The following is a 15,143-nucleotide window of genomic DNA, read 5'->3' as shown; positions in this document are numbered from 1 at the left end:
TCATTTCGTTCAAAATCAAAGAATGGAGCTTATATGTTTGTTATTTATGTTGGAGCACCTCATCAAGGGGCCAATCCTCGAGGAGAGTTGCAGTGGGGTTACAGTGTTTCAATCGAGAGGTTGCTGTAACGTGTCCACCTGTTATCTTCAGGACAAGTCTTAGCAGTCCATCGGAAAGGATATCTAGAAAGCTCTACCAGGCACTCCCATGGAATGTTACGAGGTTTGCGATCTAGGACTCTCTGCATCTGCCACGTAGCGAAAGTATTCTGGCCGTTTCCACTTAGGACTGACTTGAATTAGGGTTTTCCCTATTGGTCATTTCCTAATGGCAACTAGCGTCGAACCCAAGCGAACTACTTTACACAGAACGCCAGGTCCGAAGCGGATTCACGCTGCACTTGGTTCAAGGAGAATGGGAAACGAGAGGGATGCGAAGCTCAACCTCTCTGCCATAAGCCATTGTCCCATTCCATTCCCCTAAAATAGCATAAATCGTGATCATTTATAATCTAAATTCTAGGTCAGTGCCCTTTTTCCGTTCGTATCCTTTGAATGATCTTCTCGTTGTCCATCATGATTGAGAAAAGTTTCCGGCCAACCAGGACCACCCATCCGTAGGACGGACCTACGGCCACATCCTCCGCACTTTTCTTAGGTTGTTTTAGTTATTTAATTACCTAACACATTTAGTTGTACATGTAACAATCAGCTTCCTTAATTAGCCCGTTAGGAACTGGTTCCTTCACGTAATCATAGCACTTGATATAGAAAAGCAATATCAAACAAGTTCATTTTCAACAGGTTATCATATTTATATTTGAAATACATAAAGTCCAGCCTGTAGGCTTATCCATAATCCGCCTGAAGGCTATCTAGCAATCCACAGGGATCACTAATCCAAGATTCCGCCCATAGACTAGTTTGCGGGCCTCGAGATCCAATCCCGAGTCACGTTAGCCTCTTGTGCAAGGCTCAGAAGGTGAGGGATTTATGGCCAGAGCCCCCCTGGCACCCAAGCATCCTCCTGCTCCAAGTAGCGCTCAATGGAGAGACCTCTCACGGTGGGTTCAGTCCACCTTCCTGGTGTGGTTAACAACCCCCTTGGTTAGGGTCAGGCAAGCCATCGGGGGTAATTGAAGCTGCCTCTCCCCTCATGCCTTCAACCTGAAGCATTAGATAACCATTTATCCTTTAATTCTTTGAGTAAACAAAGCAAAACAGTGCTAAAAAATTGTTACAAGCACAATCATTTGTTATTTTTGGCCAACTGCTAAGGAGCGAATCCTTCTTTTCGAATGCATCCAGCGCTCGATCTGGGATCAATTGCGACTTGGCAAGATCCCCAAGGGTTTGTTTGTTAATCCTATATCCTGGGTTAGGGCCATAGCCTATTAACGCCACTTTTAATCAAAATCTTTATTCCAATTCAGCGATTGGACTTTTGCTTCAAGCAAATATCTAGTCCCATATCTTGGTCACTTTACCCAAGAAAGGTACTATATCAAGACAATTATTGGCCAATCTTATTTCTAGAAAGATAAACTTGCGTAAGAATCTGCCAATCTTATTTCTAGAAATTGGCCATTCCCTTGTGATCAAATCACAAGATCATGCGACTCTGCAACTTGTTGCACAAGTGTCACATTAAACTATGGGACTATTCTATCCATCAACGATGTCTTCCACTCACGGTATCATTGTCTAGATATAAGAATCCATTCCTGATTGCATTAGGCCGACATTGTCGGTCCTAGGGTTCTGAGTCTCATCTTTTTTAGTGAGAAATCCTTAGGAAAACCCTAGATCACTTCTCGGAAGTATGTTCAAATGTCCCTACATTACATGAATGTGGGCAAGTCTTTAGGGTATCGGAGTTTCAACTTTGGTAAAACGAGCGACTAGGTAATGCGCCCAACGTGCTAACCCTAGTTAGCTCTTTGGGATATGTTGCATTGAATGAACCCTTTCTAAATGAGTACTTCGCGGATTTAGGAGTTTAGGTTTCAAACTAGTTTAACTTGTCTGGTCTTAAACATGATTCATTGTCTACGTATAAGTTGATTTACAAACCCTAACTTTTTGATTTAAGGTCAAATCATAGTTTTAGTTATAGCCTAATTCTAATTGATCATCCTATAACATGAAAACAAGATTCATGCTTAAAACATGTAGCCTTTTTCTACTTTCTTTTTCGAACGAATTTGTTGTATGCTGAACTTACACGCCCTTTCGTTGATTTAAGTTTTTAGGCCACTTGTCAAGAGTTAAATCTTCTTCATGCATCCCTAGCAATTTCCTACGGTTGCTAGCAACTTTCTTTAGGAATCATTTCGAAAAAGATGTTCAATAATGCAATATGCGGTTTATTTCTTCCATGCTTAATCAACGTGTATGAAGAGCACCTTGCCACGGCACAAATAGAACCACGAACCGGCTAGGTAGAGGCTGCAAATACATTGCTGGACACAAAACCTGCAAGAAACCTCTTCTTCCTCACCAAGAACCATGCTCTCCAAACACACAAGAGAGAGACACACAAGAAATTTGACAATTCTTCCATCCTCACCCTCTTCCTCTTCCTCACTCTCCATTAGAAATGATCATGAAGCACAAGAGAGGGAAAACAAGAACAAGAAGGCAAGAGTTGTGCCAAAATGAGAGAGGGAGAAATGAACTGTGAGAGAAGAAGATAAAGGAAGAGAGAGGGTGTAACCACCTCAACCTGCCACCTCCCCAAATCCCACGACTGCAACCACCTCCTTTTCCTTTCTTGAATTATGAAATTCAAATTTGCATACATTGGCTAAGGTCTAAAGACCCCTCAATTTTTGGAATGAGACAAAAGGGTTTAACCTTTCCTTTCCTTTCAACATTTTTTTAATGTGAGCCTTTTGGACTACACATTTTACATTGCTTCATATAATGATTTTTTTCACAAGAGAGTACAAAAGCCAAATGCCATTTCATAAAAGATGTTTCCATGTTGAGCACATTTTGGTGCCTATTTTTGCATATATTTCCTGGTCATCAATGTACTATCATAATTCGGTTTTGTAAAAATGGACATTAATCTAATTTCAATTCATTGCAATGCATAAAAACTACTTGCTAGAAATGCATAGCAATCTTTTGCTCACTTTATTTTGTTCGTTTTATTGAAAATACTAATGACCGAATTCTTTCGTTGTGAGCTATTTCTTTTAAATTAGTCAAGGTATTTGAAACGAAAGATGCATCCTATCTCCAAAAATGATTCATGCACGATTGGATTATAACAACGTAAATAAAAAATTAGAAAAAACCTAGACTTGTGGTGAAATGTACACATGGATGTTAGGAGACGATCCTCCTGCGGTTGCACCTTGTGCCTTCCTAGGGGCCATCGCAAATTCCGCCTTTTTGCCTTGGACGAAGAGTGGATTTGCGATCTAGGTCTTTCCGCGTCTGCCATGTAGCGGAAGTATCCTAGCCGTTCCAACTTAGGATCAATTGGAATTAGAGTTTTCTTGATTGGTCATTATCTAACAGTAACTAGCGTCGGACACAAGCAAACTACTTTACGCAGAAACGATAGGTCCGAAGCGGATTCACACTGCACTTGGTTGAAAGCTAGATCAAAAACACTAATCTTGAAGATCCAACCATATCAATTGATTGCAAGTCAACTATATTGGATAGGAAAAGATTGAATTTTAAGGATATGTGTCTACGAATACGAAATGTATGATGTGCTCAAAGAAGCACATGGTAGAATAACTAGAGGGCAGTTCAGTGGAGACACTATCGCATGCAAGGTGCTCTTCAGAACTCAAATCAGGCATCCCATGGTTGAGGTGCAGAGCCGAACGATGCCAATTTCAAAATGGCCAAGAGATTTAAAAGATTTGGGCATGGCCGTTTTGAGAGGGCCAAAGACCCCTAAAAAAATGTGGTTTAGGGGGGGGGAGGTGGACTGTTGCTCTAGTCTTCTCTTCTACCTTAACATCCAACTTTTTGACCATTGCATAGATTTTTGTCAAATTTAGCCTCAAATCATGCATTCCTTTTATTAATTCATCCACAACATCACCTTTAAGAGCAAGACCAAGAGGTATAGCCTGCTATTCCACCATAGTTATAGGTGCCTAGGCTGCAATTTCAGCCCTCTTCTAGCACTGACAGGTGTGGTGCCTCTACCCCATCTTAATTTCATCTCCTCTCTCTTTACCAACATATGCACTATCTCAGTTACATTAGCCTAATCTAGTATCAACATCATTTCAAAAGAGGCATCTTCTAAACGATTAGTCATCTTCTATTGCAAGACAAGATCTGCAGCCTTCAGAAATAAATCAATTTTCTCACACTTCAATGATTGTTGCTCATCAGCATAGAGAATGGGTCATGTGAATGTGTAGTGACTAACAGACATGTGGTAAAAAATAATTGTGGATGGGTTACCCAAGTTTAGGGTAAACATGTGTAAACATGGTGGAATCTGTTTTGAGCAGACTTACATCAAGAGTAAACAATCTACTAGCACGTATCCTTTTTAAAATCAACCTCTATTTGGATAGAACCCAATCTAGAACCATATTTAGGGTAGAGAGTCTAAATAAGTACTAGTTCCTAGTGCTATTAACACTTAAAGACTATTCCACTCTCTATATGAAACAAGTATGATGTTAGCTACTCTCACGTTTGATTAGTTGTGAAGTGAATCTTCTTGGATGGGCATTAGATTTTTGCTAGGGAAACCATCTAGCACTTCTCTTATGAAATAAAATCAGAACTCCCATGCTTAACTTAGTTTATAATTTTCCTAGGGGAGTCTTAATGATGTTGATTCTTAGAATTTCGAGGTTTTGATTGACTAATGATAGTCAAAGTGCTGGAGTAAAATAACTGCCCATATATGAGCCTGGAGTGAGAAAACCTTACCTAAAGTATCAAGAATGTTGAAGCAAAAACAACTATGAAGTACTCAACAACTCTGAAACTATCAGTATCAGAATTTGTCGACACAAATTCTAAAGTGTAAACAGACTTGGAGAAGCATTTGAAATCTTGCTAAGCGCAAGTTAGGGCAGGGTAGTGCATGAATTTCTTGCCATAGGTATAAGTGCCCATATTTTCTTTTAGGGCGGAAATACCAAATTTTTCATAAGGATAAAATAGACTTTGTATTCACAAAATATCTTGTGGTTCCCAAAAAAAGAGTTGCAAGTAGAAAGAAAAACCCTAAGAATAAGGTGGGACCTTAAAAGAGAAACCCTAGATTTGGGTGGGGCTACTTCTTATGCTAAAAATACTTGATGATGTTTCTTTTTTTATTTGTGCATGCATTGATGGTTGCATAGGAAAGATTGATTGTGCTTGCAGCAGCTAGATCTGATTGTAAATATATAATCAAGATAATAAGAGGAAAGATCATGCTATGTCTCCCCCATGGCTAGACGTAGAGCCCTGCTCCAGGGGGATTGTTTTGTATCGTTGTGATGTTTTGGGCCGGCCTCATCGGTGAGAGGTCGCTCAGTGAGGAATTTGTTAAGCAGGAGGAGGCGGGAGTGCCAGGGGGACTCTGGCCATAAATCTCTCGAACGCTCCTCGAAACGGCCTGACCCTCACACGAATCAGGATGGGATCCTAGAGTCCACACTACTAGTGAAGGGATAGAAATCTAGGAGGGTTTGTGTTCTTCTGCATAGACAAAAGAAAATTTTCGGTGAACAGAGCTTTATCTTCTACATAGGCCTACATAGGCAGTGATGAAACCTATGATAACAGGTTAATTAACGAAGCTACTTTTGTATGTTATAACTTAATGGGATATGTAATTAGAAAACTAAAGAAAACCATTTGTGGGAAGCGGGTGGGCAAGATCCCTGACAGATCCGTCCTATAGATGGGTGGTTTTGGTAAGCTAGGAGCTTCTCTCAAGAGATTCAATGAAACGTAAAAAAATTAGGTAGAGCCAAGCGTTGACTTACCTAGGGTAAGTTCTTAAAGCCCTGATAAAAAATTATATTAGGAAAAAGCTGCAATGGATATGCTAGAACTCCATTAAGATTTCCTGAATCCTAACAAGTTGACTGGAAAAAAGCGTTGCACTCCATGAATCAAGGGTAACTGCGATCATTCCAGTTGGATGAGATGCTCTCATGGGATACCTTTGATGGAGCTAGTTGATGCAATATATTTTTCTCACCAACATCAATGGATGCTATGCAAAAACAAAGTCACATGGCATTCTTCAGGACTTCCAGAATAATGAAAATTATGGCTTTGAGAAAAACATCACAAAAACCATTTGGTGAAACTTGGTACGACATATACAAATTAAAATAATCTTGGGCAACAAAATGTGAAAGCATAATTGGAAGACTAATAATATGCACATGCTATGGTATAGTTACAATGCAATATCATACTATCAACTCATAAAACAACAATGATACTGTCAACTCATACTAGTGAAGGGACAAAAATCTTGGAGGGTTTGTTTTCTTCTGCATAGACAAAATGAATTTTTAGGTGAATGGAGGTTTATCTTCTACATAGGCCTACATAGGCAGTGATGAAACTTGTGATAACGGGTTAATTAATGAAGCTACTTTCATATATTATAACTTAATGGGATAGGTAATTAGAAAACTAAAGAAAACCATTTGTGGGAAGCGGGTGGGCAAGATCCCTGACAGAGATCCATCCTACGGATGGGTGGTCTTGGTAAGCTAGGAGCTTCTCTCAAGAGATTCAATGAAACGTAAAAAAATTAGGTAGAGCCAAGCATTGACTTACCTAGGGTCAGTTCTTAACGCCCTGATAAAAAATTATCATAGGGGAAAGGTGCGATGGCTATGCTAGAACTCCATTAAGATTTCCTAAATCCTAACCAGTTGACTGGAAAAAAGCGTTGCACTCCATGAATCAAGGGTAATTGCGATCATTCTAGTTGGATGAGAAGCCCTCATGGGATACCTCTAATGGAGCTAGCTAATGCATTATATTGTTCTCACCAACATCAATTGATGCTATGCAAAAACAAAGTCACATGGCATTCTTCAAGACCTCTAGAATAATGAAAATTATGGCTTTGAGAAAAACATCACAAAAACCATTTGGTGAAACTTGGTATGACATATACAAATTAAAATAATCTCGGGCAACAAAATGTGAAAGCATAATTGGAAGACTAATAATATGCACATGCTATGGTATAGTTACAATGCAATATCATACTGTCAACTCATAAAATAATAATGATACTATCAACTCATACTAGTGAAGGGACAGAAATCTTGGAGGGGTTTTTTTTTCTGCATAGACAAAAGGAAATTTTCGGTGAACGGAGGTTTATCTTCTACATAGGCCTACATAGGCAGTGATGAAACCTGTGATAACGGGTTAATTAACAAAGCTACTTTCATATGTTATAACTTAATGGGATAGGTAATTAGAAAAATAAAAAAAACCATTTGTGGGAAGTGGGTGGGCAAGATCCCTGACAGATCCGTCCTACAGATGGGTGGTCTTGGTAAGCTAGGAGCTTCTTTCACGAGATTCAATAAAATGTAAAAAAATTAGATAGAGCCGAGCATTGACTTACCTAGGGTCAGGTCTTAAAGCCCTGTTCAGAAATAATCATAGGAAAAAGGTGTGATGGCTATGCTAGAACTCCATTAAGATTTCATCCAGTTGACTGGAAAAAAGCATTGCACTCTATGAATCAAGAGTAACTGCGATCATTCCAATTGGATGAGAAGCCCTCACGGGATACCTCTGATGGAGCTAGCTCCTCAGAATTGAGATCTCAGACTTGTGTTGGATTCTTGACATCGTTTTGCATCTAGGAAAACTCCAACTCGGCCATCCCCCACCGTTTGATTTTCCATGAAAATTAGCATTAGCGCTATAGGGACTTGCCGCTTAAAATTGTACTAATTGCCACCGTCGCCTTCGAGAAGTGTATTTTTTCCCTGATATTCGTAATTTTTGGCTACTTTTAAGTACTTCTTGGTATAAAAAATCATCTGTCATTGGTGACCACGGGATAGGGCTACTCAGCTTGTCAAATCCCACAAATAGATCTACACAAAAAACAATCATAGAAAGCATCAAGCTGATACAAAAAAGATACACATCAAAGCACAACACAACTCATATCCTACCCCCCGATAAAACCAAGGCATGAAATCCATGAGGAGTAGGCCCAGCATAATCTGATAGAAGGCCCAAAGCCAGTCGCTAACCAACTGCTCCAACACAGCCAAGCTAAAAATAACTATCAAAGAGGTTGCCCTATGTGGAGGTCTAGACTACCTCTTTTAGCATAGTTTTTTCCGTTAAGGCTTTTTTTTTGCCATACTTGGGTGTGTAAAAAGGAGGGAGCTGAGTGTAGTGACCCAAGGAGAACATGGCATCGGCCTTTGGTCCTATCTCCGTACCCAAGAACCTACCAAGCCCTCGCAAGGTGACACTTAATCCTTTTCTAATGCTCACTGCTATTTTCACTCCAACCTTCTTATATTCTTTATTTTTCAGCTAGATGCCATCCCTAGGAAGAGAAGGCATCGGCCCCGGATCTTGTCTCATCCCCAAGAACCTACCAGGCCTTCGCAAGGTGATAAACAACAACCCAAGGATTTTTCTTTCTTTCCTTTTGTTATAGGGATTAAAACCCCTTTTTACACACCTCCATATATTCATATATTGTCTTTCAGATCTTTAGGGTTTTGTCTCTTTCCGTCATTATTTTAGTTGGCTTCTCTAACTACCTCACAACTAACAGGAACTCCTAGAACGGCCGCCTAGCAGGTAAGTAGAACTCCACAGGGTCACTAAAACTCCCATCTAAAACATGTCTTTCAATGTCTGGCAATGCCTTGCAGGAGGCAATGACTACTCAGACTTACCCCAGACATATCTAACCTAAACCTGGGACTTCATGTCTCAAGTGCTCGTCCCCAACAAACAAAAGAAAGTAACCCTCACCCGCACATATATCATTAATTTCTTAAGGGAAAAATGAGAAAAGGGGACGAAACCTCTTGGAATGGCCACAAGAAGCTCCTTTGTAGCAACGCCTCTCTCCAGCGACTTCGTCAACCTGTATGGCACAATCACTAAAACAACAAAGCATTAAACATACCTGCACCAAATAGAGATAGGGCCCTCTTAGCCTAAAGAAATAGCACATGCCATTGCAAACTAACATGCCCTCTTGGCCTAAAATGGATAGTTCATTCTAATCCATGCAATATATGATCTCCTTGGCATATACATCACATCCTATCAAACTAATCAGGATACCAAGGATAGCATAAAATAGGAGGACTAGCCTCATGCTCCTCATGCGAGTCAGCTAAAAGCTTGATCTACGCTCTTTGTAGATCCACTAGTCCAAGCCTTTCTACTGATATCTCAGTAATAATGGCCATCTCTCCTTGGGTACTATGAGCTGAATGAATGACATCATTAGGTTGATATACCTCATCCCCTTGGTCGTCATTCAAATGGATCGCTTATCCCAACATTCCATTAAATCCTCCTATAGGAAGAATCATGGATTTATGATCATTCAACTCTTCTCTAATTAGACCATTCCATATGTCATTGATATGATCCAAACTAGACAATAGAGCTTCAAGCCTAGACCCATCACATAGATGCATCTCAAGGCGACGGTCCCTATTGTCAGATATCGCATTATGGCCTTTAGTCACATCTTGTTGGGAATCCATCAAAGTAGGTCCACATGCAATTCCTGGCCTTTCATCTAACACACCAATAGTATTTTTAGCGGTTTTGGACCTCCAAACCCATCTCATATTCCTTTTCCTATTCTCAGACTGCCTCATCTACCCACATTGGTCCAATGGACTCACATTGGATTTATCACCATTACCAGATGGCCTCACAGCATTATGGCTTCTATTTAGTACAGGTGGACCTTTGGCATGCTGCATCTTCTCTACACCAGATGTCTTTACTTGCCTTTGTCCACTCTGCAACAACTGCTTAGCCATAGGAACCATGCTTTTACTAAAAGGAATAGCATCTACTCAAAAGCATGATTCATCTATAAATTGGAAAGGTCTCTCAAGAGCCTTACTAGGAGCATAACTAGAACCACTCATAGAATGCTCACCTAAGCTTGTAGACCTAATGGTTCTATCAATTCCACCCTCACAACTACCTCTCATGGAAGTGTTGCAAGCCTTGATGGGACTTACTAGGCTTGGAATATTTTTATCTCGAGGGGGTATATTATCCCTACTATTGTCATTTTCTACTTGGAGATTTTGGCTACCAAGGTTCCTCTCATAGGCTACCTTGGTATCAACAAGTGAGTTGTCTCCTTGTAGAAATGGTTGAATGCTAGGATGCACTTGTACTAAGTGGGAAAAACTCCAAAAGTTTTCCCAACATCTCTGAATATGTCCCTCATAATCAATGGCATGCATCTTTGCTTCCCTTAAGGACTTAGGATTCCGCATTCCCACTTGGATTTGCATGTTAATCTCTAAGCCACTCAAAAAGAGCTCACATAGCACATCACCTAGCAATACAGTAGCTCTTCTTGGCTAAAGCCTTAGAATATCATCAAAGGCTCTAGCATATTCTTTAACAGAAGGATAGGACTCTTGCCTAATCTGCATCATCTGCCCTAAAACTTGGGTCATAGGCACCTTCTTCTCATATTCATCTAAAAATTGATCACTCAACTCCTCAAAGGATTTAATAGACCCCCTTGGGAGGCTCCAATACCATTTTCTAGCCTCTCCCTTTAGGGTACTTGAGAATATGAGCATCCGATGAATATCATTGAACCCACTTGCAAGGCAAGTTAGGCCGTATTCTCATAAATGCACCATTGGATCCTCATTAACCAGCCCATGAAACACTAGGAGATCCCCATAAGGAGGAGGGCATTTAGTCCTTACCTTCGGGATCAGCACTGGCCATTAAAATCCTCATATTTATGACCTAACTCTAGTGTCTTGGGGTTTCCAACCTCTTCCATTTCCACCTTTACTGGTGTAGGAAGGTTAATATCATCCTTACTATCCCTTTCTGCCAACTCATAGAGTGGTCTAGGGAGTCCTATGCTATGCACTAAGGAGTCTACTCCATCACTTCATGTTGGTGTTTTAGTAATTTTATCCTCATTTGCTATTGTTTTCCTAGAATTGGAGGTAGGTCCTAATAGAACCCTCCTTTCTAATAAGGATTTTCCACATATGTAGATATCGTCCAATGCTTTATGGATCTGCAAAATGGCACTTTGGAACCCAATTGCATCAGGCCCTAGCATCGGAGGTATCTCCTACTCATAGGCATATATTACTTTGACTAGTGACATCACGATCTTTTCCTTCAAAAACTTATCGCTTTTGAAGATCACAAACGACTGTGCCATCCTAACATCACTTTTACTCCCTAATCTTTCCTCTAGCTCCCATGGACTATCTCTCATGATTACTCCATGGGAATTTTCCCATAGTGACGCAAACTCAAGCACGGTGTCACTTTCAGGGCAAAGGGTAAATTAATCAGCCACATTTCCAGCCAAAGATCCCACTAAACCATTTAGACTAGACAAGGTATCTTTAGGGTTACGGGGATTCCTTGGTTTCCTCATCATGCTCATGGCTGAAACTTTAATATGCTTATTTTAGCATCCACCGCTTCAAGGTGGCTATCAACTATATAATAAAGCTAACCGGTCCCTTATAAGACCAAGATTCGGAAACCACCACTTATAGGCAACTCCCGCAAGCCCACCACTGATGGGACCTAAAATGGGCAGGCACTGGCTATGGCACTAGCCGGACCTCATGCATACGACAGACAACACCACCACACGGCCTCGTGGGCCAGGAGCGTCTAAAACTCACTTTGCACTATATGCTTATGACGATTTTGCATTTGTATCCAATATGTACACCAACATTCACCTTCCCTTCTCCTTCAGAGGGAGATCCCATAACATATAGGCTCATAATACACACATAGGGAAGCACCTCTCGGCTGATTACCGCAGCTCCACTGTGACTCTCCTACACCTCGAGGATTGGCCCAAGATGCATCGCTAACACATATAACATTTGCACAAACTCCACTCTTTCATAATTCAGTATTCTAGGATATTTTTATTTGCCTCACAAAACTTTTCCCAACAACAGAAGCACCCATCTAACCCATAGCTTGGGTTTCTTGTCCTCTCAGCATTGAGCAAAGTTTATCAAACAAGTGCAATACATTCCACAAGATATAACGTGGTATGCTTGATGCAAGGTGTATGACGACTATGCACAACCATTTTATGATTCAAAAACCAGCCATGTGAGGTGCGAAAAACAACCCTTTCATGAATTTTAACTAAGCGTTACGTGCTGCACTGCTTAGGACTAGCATTGAAACTTCCGTGCTACTAGTCACCTATATTTAATTATGGAACGATTTCTAAATACTATGCACAAAGAGGGAAATCAGAATTTGTATCTTTTCAGCAATTAGATCATCGCACAAACTTCCTTCCCCCCTCACCGTTTAGGTGTTGCTGCGGTGCATAGGTGTAAATGGTTGTTTTGTGTCATTTTTGTATGTAAATAATAATAAACACGTACTATAATATAAAGGATGAGGAAAAACCGAGGCTTAACCTCACACTTTAACCTCGCCAAATATTCACGCACATGAATCTTATTTTTTCATATTTTTTGAGCGTATAAACCCTAATTTTTTTCATTTTTTGCTATTTTTTCTATTTATTATTCATGGAAAATAGGTATTTTCTTATTTATTTATATTTTCATATTATTTTGACTGAAACTTAACATTTTCTTTGATTTTATTTCATTTTCACTCCTTTCTCCCAACTCAAAATCGAAAAAACCACTAATTTCCATTAAAAATAACATTTTACGGGTTTTAAAGAATTAATAACGGCTCTAAATCATTATGGGTTCTGCATTTCTGTAGTTATAGCCCTAAAAAATGATACAACCAAGGTTCAAAAAAAAATCATTGCATCATATGAACAACATTTGGACCATGAAACAACAAAAACAATCAAATTTCTTTGTAAAATTGGAGCATACCATGTGTCTACTAAAAGAATTACCCCTGTCATCATTAAAAGTGTCAGTATAGGCATCTCTATAAATTCCTTGCAGATAGCATCGCTATTTGCATTGCAAAAGTGACACTAATAGCAACAATTTGCGATGCAAATAGCGATGTAGATAGTGACACATGCAATAAATTAGGGATGCAAATAACAATGGTTAAAGAGAAAAAAAAAGGTGGCAGGATAGCCACCCATAGCACCATGTGTTGTATAATATTCTACAAAGAAATTACATATTGGATATGCAATCCTCATCAAGATGATGGGTGAAAAAACCACGAGGTTGATAACTCATAAAATAAGTGCATGACAACTCATGGAATTACATGGAACCATAGATAGAAGAGCGAAAATAAACATGAAAATCTATATGTAAATATCACAAAATGAGATTTTATACAAAGGATGATAACTATATCTAAGGAATACTACATGGAAGAGGCATGCACAAATTATTGGACCAAAAAAGAAAATGATGTACACTCTACGAATCCAAGCAAATGCTATAGATCCTCGACGTCTAAAGCTTGTTTCGATGCAAAGGAGCATCAAACAAACTTTGCAAAATAAACGATCAGACATTAGCCCACCATACATAATGCATCATTAAAAAAACTAGTGACTACAGATAAGAAAGAGGATTGATGACTTACTAGGCCACCGCGTGCATAAAATCTATTGATAAGTGTAGTGAGACCATGTCGCTCTGCATATCGAGTCTCCAAACCTATGGTATCAATGTTTGTGATGGAGTATTGCACAGAAGAAAGAATAGCATTTTTAGAAACAAGATTATTAGCATAAGTAATATTTAAAATAAAAAAGTGAGAAGAACCAAAAGAAAACTTACAAAGTCATCCCAATAAGTCTTGTGGCCGCAACTCCCTAGATGATGCATGACCCCTATCTCCAATCGTGTCCTCAATACCTCCCATTGCTATGACCATTGTCCTAGAGGGTCTATGGCCTCCTCACTAAGTCTCCATCAATCCTCTGTGTCTAGCTACTCAGGCTTTGAGGCACCACTTCTAATTGCCTTGCATGAGTCTAATCATCTATGTGACATGTATACATGCATACACTCCATTATCCACATAATGGAAAACCTCTCTATCGTTGTAGGTGCTGGAAACTCCTCATGCAAAGATGCCACTACATAGTCCTTTCTCCCCTCAAGTATATTCTTTCAATAGCCTAGAATGTTGTGCCTAAATACATTTTGGCACAACTCTCTTGTGGGAGACATAACCCTTCTCCCCTCATCATTCATTATCACAATACATGTCTTGTCATATATGAGGTATATGTACGCTATTGGGGTATGTATAAGGTGTGTCCTCTCCCACATGTGACCACGCTTTTGGGCATAACCAGGAGATCCATGTATGTCTGGCATACCTGCAGGGATAGTATATCTTAGAGCAGCACCCATAGGTGTGCCACCTGTGGACGACTAAGCAAAACTTGGAGTCATAGGAGTAAATGTTTCTAAAGATGTGACAAATCTTGGAGATGACAAGTATCCACTAGATTGACAAGACGGAGACATTGTATTGATACCTCTAGAGCACCCACCTGACCCATCCTCGTTGGAATTGGTAGTATGAAAGCAAGGAGTAATAACCGTCTCTTGAACTAACTATGGGCCCACAACATCCACATCTCCATAGTATCCCCCAAAACCACTCCGTCCATCCGCGGTTAGTCTAGAGCATCAACCTCCTCTACTAGAAATTGAAGCAATGGAGTATGCCAAAGTAGACCTCATAGAATGGCTTCACGATGTTGGTGCTAGCTTCTATTCCATCATATCTCTAAATCATGGTATGTGATCTAGAGACATATGTGTGAATATCTCCTACAACTTCTCGTCAGTCATCTCTTAGCTCATCTAGCTCTCTAGGTATCATCAAGGCAACCTACATAGATAGAAAATGATATTAGCATAATCAATATAAGGATTGAGGTAAAGTATAACAATATAACTATGAAAAAAAAGATGCTAATTAAAATGCATATACTAAAG

Source organism: Lygodium microphyllum, chromosome 5 (assembly GCF_053477565.2).
Source record: "Lygodium microphyllum isolate KBCC chromosome 5, Lygodium_microphyllum_v1.1.10, whole genome shotgun sequence".
In the NCBI taxonomy this organism is placed as follows: Eukaryota; Viridiplantae; Streptophyta; class Polypodiopsida; order Schizaeales; family Lygodiaceae; genus Lygodium; species Lygodium microphyllum.
Note: the sequence above shows the minus strand (reverse complement) of the source record.